The sequence below is a fragment of the Galeopterus variegatus genome, unplaced genomic scaffold (assembly GCF_000696425.1).
Source record: "Galeopterus variegatus unplaced genomic scaffold, G_variegatus-3.0.2 Scaffold7989, whole genome shotgun sequence".
Classification (NCBI taxonomy): Eukaryota; Metazoa; Chordata; class Mammalia; order Dermoptera; family Cynocephalidae; genus Galeopterus; species Galeopterus variegatus.
The window spans coordinates 58,049-68,978 of record NW_007734100.1 but is presented as its reverse complement, the minus strand read 5'-3'; the positions used below and the strand labels follow the sequence as shown (position 1 = coordinate 68,978).

Here is a 10,930-nt window from a genome sequence, read left to right as displayed (position 1 = left end):
AGATTTGATTTTTTATTTTATTTTATTTATTTTATTTTTTTTTTTTATTTTCCTTTTTGTCTTTCTTTTTCCGTGTCCGGCAACGGATCGCAACCCTCAGTGTTGCCCCCGTACCGGACCGGGGACCGGCAACGGGATTGCAACCCTTGGTGTTGCTCCCGCGCCTGGCTCAGCCAGTGAGCGGGAACCGGTCTGTATGTGGGATCCGAACCCTCGGGCGGGAGTGCCGCCGCGCTTCCCAAGCGGCACACTTATCCAGTGCGCCACCGGGCCGGCCCTCACTCGCCTTTTTTCTAACTAAAAAATAGAGTCAAGACAGACTAAAAAGTAAAGTCAAAACAGACTAAAAAGTAAGGGCAAGACAGACTAAAAAATGAACGTTCTTCTACTACCAGAAATTCCTCCCAATTCAAATGATTCCTACTAACATTTTATACAGGCAGTTCCTGAGTATTTATTCCTTCCACAGGAAAAGTGCAGAAACTTCCAGTGACTCCAGGGTATCAGCAGCAATAGCAAACACTTGAATAGTACCAACTATGTGCCAGTCACTAGTCTAAGAGCTACACACATATTAACTCATCTAATCCTTGTAGATGAAGAAACTGAGCCACAGTAAGGTTAAATGACTTGCCTAAGGTGTACATGGCAAAATTTCCAAAGAAGAAAAAGAAGAACAGAACTGGCTCACCTCTGGTCCTCACTCCCCTCCCAGGTTCTACAGGCACCCCTCACCCCTCCACCTACTCCTTCTAAAGTGCCAGCTGCAGCAGTGGAAACAGACAGAGCAGGAAGGACAAAACTTGCTTCTCTTCCCTCTCAGTGAGGGCTTGCTGAGACTAAGCGGGGGAGATGGTACAAGCTGTCCAATATGCCTACAGAATGTATTGCCACTGCAGCTCCTCTGTCCCTCCTCTCACTGGTTATGGAAGCCAAAGTACCCACAGGAGAAAAGGAAGGGTGCACAGCATCACCTACAGAACTGAAATCATTGACTACTTCCTCCCCTTGATCTTCAGTCCAGCCAGAAACCTGGGAGGCACCCCTGACTCCTTCCTCAGGCCCCCAAATCCAATCAGTCCTGTCAATACGGCTTCCTTAATCTCCTTACACCACAGCTTTCCTCCATTCTCACTGACTAGATTATTTCAACAGCCTTTGGGTAGTCTCCCTACTGCCAATTTTTCTCCACTCCCAATTTTAGAATGTTACAAAATATGATATTTCTATTAAAAAAAAAAAAGTCTGGTCATGGTACTCCCCTGCTTAAAATCCTGCAGTAGTTCCCCCAACTTGGAAGATAAATTCCAAACCCCTCAGCATGCATTGAGTCCCATTATGATATGGCCCTGTCTAACCTCACCTTTCATGGTGCCCCTCTTCCAATCCTACAATTATAGCCAGAATGGCAGTTTTCCAAATGTGCCACACTCTCTCATTATAAACTTTCAACCATGAGGTTCTCTGTGTCGGAAATGCCCTTCCACCTCCACCCTGTTCAAACCCTGCTTATCTTTGGAGGTAAGATCAGGTTTCACTTCAGCCAGTGAAGACTTCTCTGTGTGCCCTCCTCCTGTTCTCTGTCTGTATAAACACAACTATAAGCTGTGTCACTTAGAACACTACCTTATAATGTCTATTTATTTACTTGATTTCCCTTTTGATTACAAGCTCCATGAGTGGGCTGTGCCATACTTATATGCCCTCCTCCTGTTCTCTGTCTGTATAAACACAACTATAAGCTGTGTCACTTAGAACACTATCTTATAATGTCTATTTATTTACTTGATTTCCCTTTTGATTACAAGCTCCATGAGTGGGCTGTGCCATACTTATATTATACCATCAGTGACTGACATAGGATGAGTACTCTCAGTCTCAATTTGCCCAGGATAATCCCAGTTTATACCTGTTGTTTCAGCTTGCCATTGGGTCAGCTCCTCCTTTCTCTCTCAGAAATCCTAGTTTGAAGAAAAAATTATATGATCACCCTAAACAAAGTAGGACCTCTGACACTTACCACCACTCTCCACCCCATTTTGTTAGAGAGTCAGGGGAGTTGCTCCTTGTACCAGTCAGGTCTCAACCAGAGAAGCAGAACAAGTAGGAGATATATATAAAGAGAGTGCAAAAAACTGTTTTACACAGGGCAGGCCATCGAGGAAGGGCATGCTGGAGTTCTTGGCTACAAGCTGAAGCTGCTGCCCACAGGTGGAATTTCTTTTTTGTCAGGGAAGCCTCAGCTCTGCTTCTAAAGCCTTTCAACTGATTTAATCAGGCCCACCCAGATCATCTAGGATAATCTTCCTTACTTAAAGTCAACTGATTATGGATTTTAATCACATCTACAAAATACCTTCACAGCAACACCTAGATTCTGTTTGAATATCTGGGAACTGCATCCTCACCAAGTTGAAACATCAAAGAGACCATCACACTCCTTTAAGTCTCCAGAACTACAGCAAGTAAAGATGTATTCCTGGCATCACAAGTTGTTGCTCTGACAGCATTTTCCCACAACAACTTTGTTATTCTCGATTACCAGGTTCCCAAGTAATAAAACTAGACTTCAAACTCCAGATAACATATGTGTAAGAAATGATAACTTTAAAAAAAAAAAAAACAAAAAGAAACACCACTTTGCAATCCCTAATGAAATTACAGATTCAGGCAATGATCACCAAAAGATAAAAGGATGATTGAGAAGTTTACAATGAAGAAATGAGACTGTCCCTATCCGAACGCAATTATCAATGTTCACATCATTAAAAGTAGGGCAAACACATATTATGAACCTCCTGATGTGAGGCAATGTAACATACACAGCACCAACTGTGAAGTATTTCCGACTCCCAAGGAAGTTGAATCTGAATCTAACTAAGCCTTTAGAGCTAACTTCCATTTTACACGCAATATGGAGGATAAAGAAACAACACCACAAGAAAGCAAACACACAGATCTGGAATGAGAAATACTCTATAGGACAACTGGCTGAGTTTCTGTAAAAGTCAATGACATTAAGAAAAAATAAAGAAAAGAAAGAGGAGGTAGAGGAAGAGATTAAAGAGATTTAGGAGACATGACAACCAAATGGAATGTGTAGACTTTATTTGGATCTTGATTTAAATAAACCAAGTATAAAAAGAGATTTTTGAGAGAAAAAAATGTGAACATAGATGGGGTATTAGATGATACCAAGAAATTATTGATAATTCTATCATCTATGAAAATGGCATTATAGTTATATAAGAAAAAGTCCCTATCATTTAAAGATGCATACTGAAGTACATAGGGGTAAAATTACATTACATCTTGAATTTGCTTTGAGGGAAAAAAAAGCTAGACTTCTTGGACTAAACTTTGAGAGCAAAGATAAGAATCTACGTGTGATATTTCTATAGTGAATTTATATAGCTAATTCACAAATTAACTTTTAATATACAACATGGTTCATAAAGTGGAGGACACCTAAAGAGAAGGTGTACTCTAGAATATTTAAGCAGCTCTATTACATCTCATTTCAATTCCCAAGATAATAAAGGGTGAAAGGTAGGAATGTTACTGGGTACTCACCAAATCTGTGAAAGTTGGTGAACAAAGGAAAACAAGACAGAGCTTGTGCCTTAAATGAAGTTTGTTTTACTAGCATTTCCAACAAAGGCTGACATTCCAGAACGTCTAATTATTTCAAGAATATCACAAATTTTCTTCTTTAAAAAAACCCCTAATTTCTTATATCTTTACCTAGCCCTTAAAAATGTTTCCATGCAAAAATAAACCAAGTCCAAACAAAGCCAAATGAAAAACTAGGGAAAGACATCTGCAACACAAAGACAGATTTAAAGAGTCTCTATAAGTCAATTAAAAAAAAAAAAAAAAAAAAAGTACATACAACCTAAAAGAAAAATGGGCAAATAAAATCAGCAGTTCACAAATAAAGGAATCCAGATGACCAATAAACCTAAAAAAAGCTATTCAATCTTACTCATAATTAAGGAAACATAAATCACCAAAACAAGATGTCATTTTTTATCTGTCAAGCAGGCCAAAATTAAAAAGATTTATAGTACCTAATATGGGCAAAGGTGAGCAGAAACAGCCTCTCATTGACTATTAGTTGGAATGTAAATTAATTGGGTATTTTGTGGGGCAATTTGGCAGTATGTTTATGTACATAGTCTTTGACCAAGCAATTTCACTTCTCATAATGTATATTTTCACACAAGATAATGTTCAAGGACATCCACTGCCACACTCTAAAACAGTGACACTTTAAAACAGGAAACAACCTGCAAGCCCATTAATATAGGGACAGGTTAAACAAATTATGATATACCCATCCAATAAAATACTCTGTGTAGTGAAAAAAGTATGAAGTAGGGCTTAGAAAGATTCCAAAGATATATATTAAGTGAACAGAAGTTAAAGAACAGCATGTATAATACATCCCATTTGCTTCTAAGCAAAAAAGATACGAGCGTGGAGGCATATAAAATATAAAAATATACATGTTAAGTTTTCTTAAAAATACAAAAGAAGCTGTTAACTGTGTTTACTTCTGGGAAAGGAAAAGCATAAAGGTGAAGGAGCATATTTTGTTACATTCTCTGAATTATGATTTTTAAACAATAATATATGTAACATTATAATAATGTGTTTATAAATATAAACTTCAATTATCTCAAATTTTAAAATTTGCTTTCTTCTCAAGTATGCCACATAAAATGTCATCATTTCCCCCTACTTACCACCTTCAATCAAACCTATATTCTTTAGCTCTATTATATTCATAGAACCATATGAATGTATTCCTTTCTTTACACCTCAATTTTCTAGCCAACTCGAGTCCATTTTCTCCCTATTCTCAAAGCACAAAAGCCTCTTCTGGCCTCCCTTCCTACATGGCCATACATTTCAGTCAGCTGTTTTAAAGATGCTTTTACAAGTCCTTATCTTTCCTCTGTGCCCACTAGCCAATTCCAGTCCTGGATAACCATTCTAGCTTCAGGCTAACTGAACTGTCTTAAAGAAATTCACAAAACACACAATTTAATGCTACCCAACCTCAACTGGGTGCTTTCTTAGTTGCCAGACAATTCTTTTATTTATCCTTGGCTCAGCATATATTGCACAATGCCATGTAAATGAATAACAATTACTGAGCATTTACCACACGCCAGGCACTAAGGCCTCATTTATTCAATAGATATTTATTTAGCATTATGACATGCTGCCCTGATACTTGGAATATAGCGGTGAGCAAAAACTTGCCTGCACTGGGCTTACAGTTACAATTACTGAGCATTTACCACACGCCAGGCACTAAGGCCTCATTTATTCAATAGATATTTATCTAGCATTATGACATGCTGCCCTGATACTTGGAATATAGCGGTGAGCAAAAACTTGCCTGCACTGGGCTTACAGTTAAGTGTGGATGATAGACATTAATCAAATAATCACGGAAATATAAAATTACAAAAATGATATGGAGAAATACTTAGTGCTATGATACTATAAACTAATGAACAAGACTTAATCCAAGGGAAGGCAGAATGCTTCCTTAAGAAAACAATCTTGATGACAGCTGAGTTAAGCAGACAAGAACAGTAGTGTGGAGAGTCCTCACAACTCTGTGACTGGGTACTAACATTAGCCTCCCTTTACAGATGACACAACAGAGACTTAGGTCATAGAGCTAAGTGGTAAAGTTCAGTGGAATGGAATCCAGATCTAATGCTGGAGCAGCCCTCACAAATCCCTTCAGTAGCTCCTCACCCTTTCAGGACAAAATCCTCTTTTACACAACATATAAGGTCCTTCAAAGTCTGGCTCTCATGCCCTTCCAGCCTTAACTCTCATCTTTTCCCTATCCCCTGTCACATTCAACATCTGCTCCTGTCATTATTCCACATGACTAGAATCCCCCAAATTTCCATAATGTATTAATCCATTTTATGTTGCTATAACAGAATATCTAAGACTGCGTAGTTTTTAAAGAACAGAGGTTTATTTGGCTTACGATTCTGGGACAGCCATACCTGGTGCAGGCCTAAGCTGCTTCTACTCACGGTGGAAGGCGACAGGCAGCCGGTGGGTACAAGCAGATCACAAGGCAAGAGGAAGCAAGAGAGAGAGAGGGGGGAGATGTCCGGGTATTTTAAGCACGGAGTTCTCACTCAGCAACCCCAGCCCCTAGGAAGAACATTAATCCATTCATGAGGGATCCGCCCCCATGACTCAGTTTCCAACACTGCCACACTAGGGATCAGATTTCCACATGAGTTTTGGCAGGGAGAACACATCCGAACTCTATCACTTAGCAACGTTCAGTAGGCCTGGAGCTAGAATGGTTACCATTCTAGTGGATACAGAAGAAAGAGAATTTGCAAAAGCATCTTTAAAACAATTGACTGGGAGGTGTGATCATGAAGGGAGAGAAGTAAGGTACTTTCGTGGTCCTTTCTCTCTGCCTGGAATACCCCTTCCTGGAAACCCTCCCCATTTTCTGGGCCTATTCATCCTTTAAAACCCACATCGAATGCCCTCTCCTCTATAAAGGCTTCTATATGTCCCTTCTTCCTCCCTGCTCCCAAGGTTCTCTGAATATATCTGTAGTATAGTTATCATATCGGTGTGTGACTATCTGCTTCTCCAGACTTAAAGTTGTCACATATCCATCAATAATACTCCTCATGTACCTTGATAAATCTAAAGATGTCCATCATCATTTTATCTGATCCATCAGCAGCATTTAACAAAATTGAATGCACTACTCCACCATGAATTTCACAACACCAGACTCAAAATTGTCCTTGTCCCTGGTTGGCTGTTCAATCTGTCTCCTCTGCTGGTTCTTCCTCATCTTCCTAAACTGTAAATGCTAACATACCTAAGGACTCGGGCATGGTGCTTTTTATTTTGCTGTCTATATTCACTCCTTTAATGATCACCTTCAGTCTCATGAATTTAAATACCTAACATCTGTTCAATGACAACTCTCAAATGTTTGTTTCCAGCAATGACCATTCTTCTGAACTCCAGATTCAATATACGGTACTCAACTGCCCACTTAACATCTCCACTTGAATAACTAACAGTCTTCTCAAACTTAATATGTCCATAACTGAACTCCTTATCTTCTCCCACAAACCTGCCCCTCCTATAGTTTTCCACTTCTCAGTTAATGGAAATTCCACTCTTCTAACTGCTCAAGCTGAAAATTTTGACAATTACCTTATTCTCACTGTGCACATTCAATCCATAAGCAAATTCTATTGGCTTTACCTATAAAATACATCCAAAATTGAACTGGCACTTCTTTCCATCCAGTTAAAATGCTATCATCTCATCTGAATTATAATAATACCTCCCTAATTAGTCTCCTAGCTTTCACCTACCCCACCCTCCAACAAGCTATTCATAACACAGCAGCCAAAGTAATCTCATTAAAGACTAAGTCAAGATCATGTCACGCCTCTGCTCAGAACTTTCCATTGGTTATTTAATTCACTGGGCTATTCCTTCAAGGCAGGATTCATGTTGCATTACAAGCGTATCTCCACTTCGCTGACATAATGTCTTGCCACATATTAAGTATTTAGCAACTACAGTCGGCCATCCATATCTGTAGGTCTACATCCATGGATTCGACAAACTGCAGATTGGAAATGTCCAAACTGTGTCTGTACTGAACATGTACAGACTTTCTTCTTGTCATTACTTCCTAAAAAAACACAGTAAAACAATTTACATAGCATTTACATTGTATTAGGTACTATAAGTAATCCAGAGATGATTTAAAGTAGAGGGGAGGATGTGTGTAGGTTATACGCAAATATGAGGGTACTTCAAAAAGTTCAAGAAAAGACTGTACTACCTTTTAATTCTATTTTTCCAAAAACTTTTGGTGTACCCTCAAAAAAGTAGTACCCCCTCATACTACTGCATTTTATGTAAGGGATTTGAGCATCTGCAGATTTTGGTATCCATGAGAGTTCCTGGAACCAATTTCCCACACAGATACAGGAATGACTGTATTTGCTAAGAGACTAAAATCAATCAAAGTAAACAGACCAAATTTTGAGGAATCTTAATATTAAATTATTAAGATTATTATCTAATCTTAATATTACATTATTACTAATATTAGATAATTAGTTTGGACTTATGAAGTCACTACATGGATCCAAAAATATATATATGATAATGTACATTCTGGGGCTGTTTCCGTCTTCTATACCAAGCAGAGCTATGCATAGATGAACTAGGCCAGAGAACAAATCCAACATATAATTGTTTTTTGGAACTAGAAAGCCATTTGCAGATGCTGCACCAGAATTCTATCACTGTAATGACTTTTTTGCACTGCATTATCTTAGAAAATAAGTGAAATGTACATACAAGTTCTCAATAAATACTGCTTTCTTGACAAACAGTGAGTCCATGTTAGTGTTGCCTATAATTCTCCTTCAGGCTTACAGTAAAATCCCTGAGAAAACATAGACTTCTTCCTTTTCTAATAAAGATATTAATCTCTAAAAACAAATCTATCCCAAAGTCTAATAATAGAAAAATATATAAATTACAAGAAATTTGCTCAAGATTGAAATGAGTAGTTAGATCACAATCAATTTATTACTATTCAGTGTTTAATTTGAAGCATTTTCTAAATTATAGATATGAAGCAGCAAAATTACATTCCAAAACACATGAAACTTGCAATTATCTCATCTCTAAAATAATGATAACATCATATAAGGTTGTTGTGCAGAAAAAAATGAATAATATAGGTAAAGCTATAAGAACAGTGCCTGGCTCAGTTAGCACTCAGTTTGTTAGCTAGCAAAACCAGTCGTTATTCTACTGAACTGAAAATTATCAAACACCCTAATTCAATGTGGGTTACTCAGAGCCATACTTGAAGGGTCAACTATTTGGAAACAGTAGCTGAGATAATACATATGAAGAGCTCCTGAAAAGGTAAAAGCAGTTAAGAAAAAATTATATCATCTCTAAGTGTGATACACATACATAATATAGCCGTTTGAAGGCAGCACATCTTTTGATTAGGAATTTTGTGTTGATTATTTTGAAAGACCACTGTTCATACTTTGACATTATTTTATCTTTCAACAAAACTATGAGTTCTATCATTTGCACCAATCATAAACAGTTCTCTGAACTTCAGTAGGGGTTATCCGTTATCTTCTAATGAAAAATGTATGTTCTTGGTTCAGTCTACTATCAGTCCGAACAAATTAATAAGTGAATAGCAAACATCTCATTGGGACAGATACATCTTTAATTAAGCCAAACTGAATTGTAGTCAACAAACATGAAAACATTAAAGCTACCTTCAAACAGAAGTTTGAGTCACAGTTAACTTTCCCGAGCCATAAAGAAAAACTTCTCTGTTAAGATTATCCACTACAGATTTCAACAAAAGGTCAAATTAGCCCACTGTCTCAGATGGGCTAATATTGCAGCGGCGGGCAGTGTGTAATCACGTATGTGAATGATAAAAGAGGATAACATAGGAAAGTTACTTCCTCACACCCTCCACTTTAGCCTTCCTCCCTAAAAAAGGTTTGAAGGCAGCTGAAAATTTACAGTGAAGTTATGTCTTCTTATTTATTCACCTTCCAATATTTGAGAGGTGGAGTTAACAAGCGAAAAAAAAGGGAAAGACAGGACCAAGAGAGAGAAATGAGAAGCAGAGTAAGCCAAAGTCAGCAAGCAGCCACAGGACAAGAGGAAGTGGGGGGTCCTATAACAATACTGCCGCCAATGCTCAACTGTGAGTGATCGCAGTCTCGGGAGGCTACGCAGCCCGACCCCGCTCCTCCCAGTCAGGCCGCATGATGAAACGAAAACTCTAGGACAGGAGCAGTCAACTTAGGCAGGATCCCAACAACCCCAGCTTTGAATAATACCTCCGGGCCTCCGATTCCGGTCTGCCGGAAGGCGGTCGCGCAACGATGGCGTCATGGCGCGTTCGCAGTCTCGGGAGGCTACGCAGCCCGACCCCGCTCCTCCCAGTCAGGCCGCATGATGAAAGGAAAACTCTAGGACAGGAGAAGTCAACTTAGGCAGGATCCCAACAACCCCAGCTTTGAATAATACCTCCGGGCCTCCGATTCCGGTCTGCCGAAAGGCGGTCGCGCAACGAAGGCGTCATGGCGCGTGCGTCGCTCTCCGATGACCTCACGCTGCTCGCCCCGCCTCGCCGCCCCTCCCTCCGCTCTGAAGGCGATGTTCGTAGGTGCTTCGGGCCGACGTGTGGAAGGAGGCTTTGGCGGGGTGCTGGCAGCATTTAGCTAGGTTTGTACTCCGCCGGCACTCACTTCAAGTGCGGTTGGGCGTTTTGGGTTTTTTAAAATGTTAGTTACTAAAGCTTTGTTCAGGTTTTTACTTTTGCTGAAGCCCTTTCCAGGACCCTGATTCCTCCTACACCCTTATTACCCACCTCAAAATTAGCCTCCCGGGGCAGCTTCCCAAATTATCTACAGACGGGTTCCTTATGTTTCCAATCCATCGTTAGGATATACTTTTGTAAAATACAGTAAAAACGAATTACTAGCAAAAAAAAAAGATGCAAAATACGAGCCTAGATTTTTAACTATTAGTTTCAAAGTACATAAGATTACATTTCAATATGTACAGTCAGAACAAACATAATAGAAAAAAAGAATCATGAAAATTGTACAGTTTGTTCATTTAAAGTGTAGTGTAAGCGATTAACAGCATTGTTTTACATTCGTAACTTTTTATCGTTCCACAGTGGTAATTTAACAAAAAGTTATGCATGAAATAGCAATTCCGTATATTAAAAGGAACTTTGAACAAACACCATATATGTCAATAAAGTTTTTAAAGTAAAAAATGAGCTGTTTCTGGTTTGTTATGCTCTAGTTGCATTAAAGACAGC

The 10,930-nt window shown here is 38.9% G+C and overlaps 1 protein-coding gene across 1 annotated transcript in view; it reads right to left on the bottom strand.

Moving 5' to 3' along the window:
• Positions 1 to 10,146, bottom strand: part of C1D (C1D nuclear receptor corepressor) — a 22,802-nt gene extending 12,656 nt beyond the window's left edge. Inside the window, exon 1 of the mRNA XM_008592523.1 lies at positions 10,126 to 10,146. The gene's annotated coding sequence lies outside the window, so the exon portion shown is untranslated. The remainder of the gene's footprint in view (positions 1 to 10,125) is intronic.
• Between the last annotated feature and the right edge of the window lie 784 nt (positions 10,147 to 10,930).